The following is a 7,454-nucleotide window of genomic DNA, read 5'->3' as shown; positions in this document are numbered from 1 at the left end:
CTCATTGAGATTTGTCAGGAGTTCAAGATGCCACTCTGTCTAACATTCATTGATTTAAAGAAGGCCTTTGGTTCTGTTGAGATGGAAGCGTCATTGAAGCCCTAGCCAATCAGGGCATTCAAGCTCAATACATCAAGATCCTCTGTGAGCTGTATTGCAGATTCACTACCAGGATCTTACCATTCTACAAAGAAGTAATCATTGATGTCAAGAGAGGGGTTCGGCATGGTGATACCATTTCACCGAAACTCTTCAGTGCCACCCTCGAGAACATCAAGCAATAACTGGAATGGGAAGGAATGGGTGTGAAGGTAGATGGTCGGCAACTACACCACCTCTGCTTTGCTTATGGCATTGTTTTAATAATACCAAACATCAGCCAAGTGGCACAAATGCTGGCCGACTTCGACTGTGAGTGTGGAAAGGTTGGTCTACAGCTGAATCTTACAAAGACAATGTTTATGAGAAACAGCCTCTTTCCTGACACCCCATTCGCTCTCAACGGAATGACCATTGCTGAATGCAACAGCTATGTGTACCTAGGTCGAGAAGTCAACATGACAAATGACCTCGCACCCGAGTTGCGCAAGAGGAAGAGAGTGGCTTGGAACACCTTCAAGAGCATCGAAGAAATAGCTAAGAGGACCAAGAAGCTCTGGCTCTGGGCACATCTCTTTGATTCCATTGTTCTTCCTGCATTAACATACGCCTCAGAGACCTGGGCCCAACGCAGACAGGATGAGAATGGTATTCGGGTCTCCCAAAGAGGAATTGAAAGAGCTATGCTTGGAATATCATGTTTCACTCAAATGAGAGAAAGAATCTGGAGTTCCAACATCCGTTGACGATCAAGAATCAGGGACGCTGTCTGGTTTGCCAAGGTGTCAAAAATCAGATGGGCTGGTCACGTAATGAGATTTAAAGACGACCACTGGACTAGAGCTGTTACCTACTGGATTCCACGGTATGTCAAAAGACTGCATGGCCACCCACTTACCAGATGGTCACTTCTTCATCAATATCATTAATGATCCGTTTGAGGCTCTTCATGCTCCTAGAGCAAACAGATGCCATTGGGCTACACTAGCACGTGACAGGGACAAATGGAGACATTACTGGCACCCGCTCAAGCAAATTGACGATTAAAGGGAAGCCAAGTGATCAAGTGATGAACACACTTTTAATATTTTACACATAAGTTATCCAGTTTTTCCCTCACCGTTTGTCATAGAGGTTGTCTATATTCCATTTTATGCTTTCAGATCCCTTGTTAAAAATTATCTGACTTTGAGGTTAGAGAGAAAGTCCAGCAGGTAAGGAACTTGCCTGCCTTTCACGTTCTCAATCTGGGTTTGATCTACAACACCATCATCCAGCACTATCATCCCTTGAGCACCAACCAGGAATAATTCCTGATTTCAGAGCTAGGAGTTACTTCTGAACATCACTGGGTATGGCCCAAAAGCTAAAACAAAATTATCTGATCATATATGTGGAAATTTACCCTTAGATATTCTATTCCGAACCAATTTTTCAGAGACTCTACACTTATTCCATTACCACATTGTTTTTATCACTATAACTTTAGAGTATAGTTTCAATTTACGTAATGAGATACCTCTCAATTTTTTTTTTATTTTTCAGTACAGTTTTTGTTACTGGTATTTTATGATTTACATACAAACTTTATTAATGACTGTTTTTAAGTCCTTGAAGACTGTCATCTGAATTACTTCATGTTGTCCATCTGGACCTATTTCCTCCCAGTAACTTCCATTTCAAATTCTATTTAATGTGTACATTTAAGAGACTGACTGATTACTATTAGCTGTCAGCCTTCAGATTCTATATGGTAGAATATCTGAACCTTTCCTGAAATATTGATGAGAGAATCTTAAGAGTGTCTACTCAGCCTTTCTTACCATTCTATCTCAGGTTTTAGCATCAACGAATAGATGTGGTATTTCCACTGAATTTTAATTCATTCAAAATAAATACTAAAAATAAGTATTTAAAAATGTAAAATGAATTCTGAATAGATCTATTGAGCCTAGTAAGCCTAATTCTATAATAGCATCAACCAACCCTCTTGCAGACGAAAACCATAATAAAACATTTTAATCTGATGCACACTTATTACTTTGTATGTCTTCGATGTTTTAATAATTTTTCCTGATAAATTCTACCTTACTTATTGCCTTAGGAATACTTTAGTGATTTCATGGATACATATTTAGAATTTAAATAAATATCTTGCAGATCACACTTTATGTTTTCCTTCCTATTCTTTTCTTAATTAAGCAAACTCTAAAATAGGATATTATTATCCTTGGGAAATGTGAGAAATAGAATAGATTTGATTTGAGTTTCCTATCCGGAGATTAAAAACAAATAGAACAGCACAATCAATAGTAAGACACTAAGCACTTTTAGTATTCATCCTCAGTATCATTTGGAAGAGTTAGTTCCATTATATTTAATGATCTTAAAGCCAACCACCTCTATTATAATATGCTTTATCTATCGCTCATTCATTTTAAAATTAGCAGTTTTAAACATATATATGTATATAAATGTATAAATAAATGTATAAATATGATTTACAAATTATAAAGTATAATTTGCTTGAGTGGGCCCAGTAACGTCTCCATTGGAGATTTTGTTGTTACTGTGTTTGGCATATTGAATACATCATGGGTGGCTTGCCAGGCTCTGCCGTGTGGGCGAGATACTCTCGGTAGCTTGCCGGGCTCTCCGAGAGGGGAGGAGGAATCGAACTCGGGTCGGCCATGTTGGCTGCATGCAAGGCAAACGCCCTACTGAAGTATAATTTACAAACAATAAGCTGCAGCAAATTTTGTATCCAGTTTGGTGGCCAAATTGGTAACTATATGTAATAGTAGAAAAATACCCACTTACAAATGATATAGAACTTTTCCATTGAACCCCAATTTTCTCCATACTCCTTCCCTGAAATTCACTTGCCTCTTCTGACCACTAAACAAGCACTGTTTCACTTTATGACATTATATTGTTAGCATTTTAAGAATTTTCTATAAATGTAACCATGAATATGAAGTAATAACATCTAGATTTCTTTCAGAAGTGCATTTGAAATGTTGTAGATTTTATCTACTGTGAGCAAACAAAAAATAGTATTTTTAGATATGAACATTTTTGTGCATGCGTACTTATTTTCTTGTATTTTCAGAAGAGGGTAGCTAGTTCTTTTGAATATCTTTCCAAAAATGACCATATTTGTGTTCCCATCAGTCTGTCTCAAAAACAAACTTTGGCAAGAATGATTTTTAAAGCAGCCACCAAAAATTGTTTTTTTTGTGCATTTAGGGAAACTTCCCTATATTTCTACATCCCTGGAAGGCAGAGCCTGAAGCTTGTTTAGTTTCTTCACAGAAAGCATTAAGACAATGAACAAAATACACTAAAAAATTTTCTCACTCATACCATTCTTATCTTTAAAGCATTTTATCTTTTAAACAGAGGCATCCACTCTTTCTGCCTTTTTACATAGTTAAATATAATGCTTTCTAATTTGCAAAATTGTATCCATGATTACCATATAAATGTAGGGCAATCTCAAGATCATTTAAAGGTATTCACAAAAGAATACTGTGACCTCCAGGCAAATCAACTCATGATCAATTTTAAGACAACTGAAAATCAGGATGACCAAATTCATTCTAAGATTTAATTTTATTAGACATTGTGCCATCTGTTTCTATTTTTCACATTTTCTTTTATCACCTGCTGATACTGTCAGTCCTCCTAGTGTAACAGTTAAAAACTCCTATGTATTTATCTGTGGAAAATAATAATGCAAAACACCTACTTAAATAAATCAGTCATTGATTTATAATACTAAATACCATAAATTCTCCAGATGATGGAATTTATGCTGGAATGCAAATGTGGGATACATTTTTTTTCTTCTTAATCAGATAAAATATCTTAGAGGTATTTGGTGTCATCTGTATTTAGATGAAATATTTTAAAGAAACCTTTTAAGGTTTATTGAGAAAGTGCTTACAACAAAGTGCCTTTCTTATGATGGCAAGGAATATAAGTTAAATGTAAATACACATGTAAATGTTCATATAAATCACATACATAGTGCAATTTTTTACATTCACTTATCTTATGATTATTCTCTTAATTTTAAAAGAAAAGTATTTCCAATTAAATAGAAGTGCAAAATGCTTGCACTGAAATTGAAGTTTAAGTAAGTTTATGCTATAATCACACATGTATAAACACTTTATATTTTATAATATCACTTATATACTATGAATATACTTTATTTAAATTCACAATAATTGAATTAAAAGGTCACAAAAAAATTATTGATGGAATATATTATAAAATAAATTATGCCATGTGATTCAAATAAATAAATAATAACTTTGTGACACTAATAAATTAGAAATTTAAAATGATGTTCTATAGTTGTGTGTGCTATTTCTACTAATATCACTATATTTACTAGGAAAAAATCATATTTGCCTGTGTGTTATGTAACATACACAAGTCATTTACAATGAATCCTGAAGGATACATGGGTGTAAAATTGACCCAAGAAATTCTTTAAACAACTCTTAATTAGCATCTAGGCTGGACAAGTGTTCATAGGTCACGAAACATTTTTATTTTGAAGCTATGGCTAAATGTTAGCAAATACTAGCAAATGAGTGTCTAAGTGTGGGCATAATGGATAAAGTTGAAATTAAGTTTTTGGTGAGAAAGTTTATATACACATACAAACATACACAGAGAAAGAGAGCAATATAAAGAGTGAAAGAGAGGAAGAGAGAGAGGAAGAGAGAAAATGGGAATCAACGTTGCCTTATGAATGTCAGTCATACTCTTGGTCTGTAAATTGCACAAATCATGGATGGTCTTGTTTTACCCATTGAAAACTCAGATTCTATAAGATAGATTACTTACAATTGACTCTAGTTGTGTCCATGCTGAGAAACCTTTCTGATGAAGTATAATTGATATACAGCTTTACAGATGCACAACACAATGGGAAATCATCATGAGAATAAGACTGTTTTCATTTGTTTTTAGAATTCTTTAAAATTTTAGTAGCAATCTTAATACCTATGGACCTCATACAATGTACTGCATACCCTGTTATACTCTTTCTTTAACTCACATCCTCTATATTTTGACCTCTTCAACCACTTTGCCAATGTATCATCTTCCCTTCCCTTCTGGTCACCAACCACAAACTTGCATCTATGTGTTTTGTTTTTGCTTTTTTGCTATATATTTACACACAAGTAAAACATGTAGTCTGTCTTTCTTCTATTTGTAACTTATATCACTGAGTTTGATACACTTTATAGTCCATCATATTTTCACAGAAAACATCTTCATCTTTTTTATAGTTTTCATTATTCATTTACTTAAGAGCTATTTCACTATTCATATATGTTCATATAAGTGATCATTCTATGTAAATATATGATGTACATATGAAGAGATTTTTTAAATAAAACTTTCAAGGCTTTTACACACATACCACAAATATAATCTATGCACTAAACACTTCTGTATGAGGTTCTGTGTTCTTACTGGAATGTGGCCCCAAAGAGTTTGTTTTTAATACACATGCTCCCTGATAGAGTTTGAAGATGGCTGCAATTAACACACTAGGCAAGTATTGCCATAATCTCCTTCAGCCATTTACATATGCCTTATTACAAGAATCGAATCTCCTATAGGAGATGACAGGCCAGGTACCCCTAAGAACCTGGAGGCTTAATAAACAATACTGATAAGGAACATCAAACCCCAGGTTATTTTCTACAGCTACTGACACTGAGACGAGCATCATATGTGCTCCTATCATTGCTGCAATGTCCCAGAAATTTCTTAGAATGATGAGCAGACACATTTCAGTTCTTTCAAAATGCTCTCATAGTAAGCTGACCTGGCATTCATTTCAGTTTTCACATAATTTTCTTCCATAATAGCTTCAAATTGCACCAATGATAAGCACAATGCCCCATATAAAAGAATAAATAGAGCACAGTACATTTCTCAAATAACTCTATCATTATATAAGCCAATTTGTTTCTCAATCTCCTTCTGGGAAAATGATTTCTCCTTACTGATCTCAGAGAGTATAAAACCAGAACCTAATAATAATATTTTAAAAAACACTAAAAATCTATCAGCACACACACGTATGTAAATTTAAGTGACTTAAGAATTTTCCTTGAAGACAACAGGTCAATTAGAGTTATAAATCTCAAAATGAGAATGTATTTCCTCATTTCAATGGAGTGTTGGAAATTATCCCTAATATGGACTTTGAAATATATAAATAAATTAACAAATAATCAAACACCAACAAATTTAAAGATAGGAAACTGTGAAATGTTATTAATATTCAGTCATATTTATAAGTCATGTTATTAATATTCAGTCATATTTATTCATGTATTATATTCAATATTAAAATAAATATCAATATTAAATTAAATATGTAAGGAGATATAGAGATCTAGTATAGGGATACATGAAGTAGTAACATTTTGACTAAGAAGAAAAAAAACTGAATAATGATTAACTAAGTAAAAAGAAGAGGGTACTTTTCAAGTAAATTTATCTTAAAACATTTGCACAAGTGCTCACTTCGGCAGCACATATACTAAAATTGGAACGATACAGAGAAGATTAGCATGGCCCCTGAGCAAGGATGACATGCAAATTCGTGAAGCGTTCCATATTTTTTGAGATGTGTGGTGGTGGGAAGTGGGCACAATTTTTAATATTTTTTAAAATATTAAAAAATATTTTAAGTTCCTGATAAGAAATTATGATTTATGAAATATCCATAAAAGGTCCCAATGTGAACATATATAGGATATTTCCTTAAAAGACATATATATGATATGTCTTTAAAGTACATGAAATATATATGAATAAAATATATATGAATATATATATTAAAATATATATATGAATAAAGTATATTCATATATAATGAATAAAGTTAAAATATATATGAATAAAGTTAAAATATATATGAATAAAGTTAACTCCTATATAGCACTGTAGAACTGTCCTCCATTGTTCATCTATTTGCTCGAGGGATGGTATTTGATCATTATATAATTGAAACCCAAGCACAAATATGTGTAAGTCTGCATCTGTACCTCATGATGTCTCACTATTGGCAAGCTCCCCGTGACGTATTCGATATGCCAAACACAGTAACAACAAAGTCTCCAATGGAGACGTTACTGGGCCCGCTCGAGCAAATCGATGATCAATGGGAGGGCCTTTACCTTTACCTTTATTAAAAAAATTTAAAAAAATAAATGCAAAAAAAAAAACATTTGCACAAATACCAACCTGGTTTTATACATGTATAACATTATTTAGGTAAAGGTAAAGGCCCTCCCGTTGATCGTCGATTTGCT

At 33.3% G+C, this 7,454-nt stretch overlaps 1 non-coding gene across 1 annotated transcript; it reads left to right on the top strand.

The window, feature by feature from the left end:
• Window positions 1–6,655: 6,655 nt before the first annotated feature.
• On the top strand, window positions 6,656–6,762 carry LOC130027958 (U6 spliceosomal RNA). Its single transcript, XR_008793142.1, has one exon. It is a non-coding gene; the product is annotated as a U6 spliceosomal RNA (small nuclear RNA).
• Window positions 6,763–7,454: the final 692 nt, after the last annotated feature.

This window comes from Sorex fumeus, unplaced genomic scaffold (genome assembly GCF_029834395.1).
Source record: "Sorex fumeus unplaced genomic scaffold, SorFum_2.1 ptg000037l, whole genome shotgun sequence".
NCBI classification, from domain to species: domain Eukaryota; kingdom Metazoa; phylum Chordata; class Mammalia; order Eulipotyphla; family Soricidae; genus Sorex; species Sorex fumeus.
The sequence above is the reverse complement of the archived record's forward strand: the minus strand, read 5'-3'. Positions and strand labels throughout refer to the sequence as shown.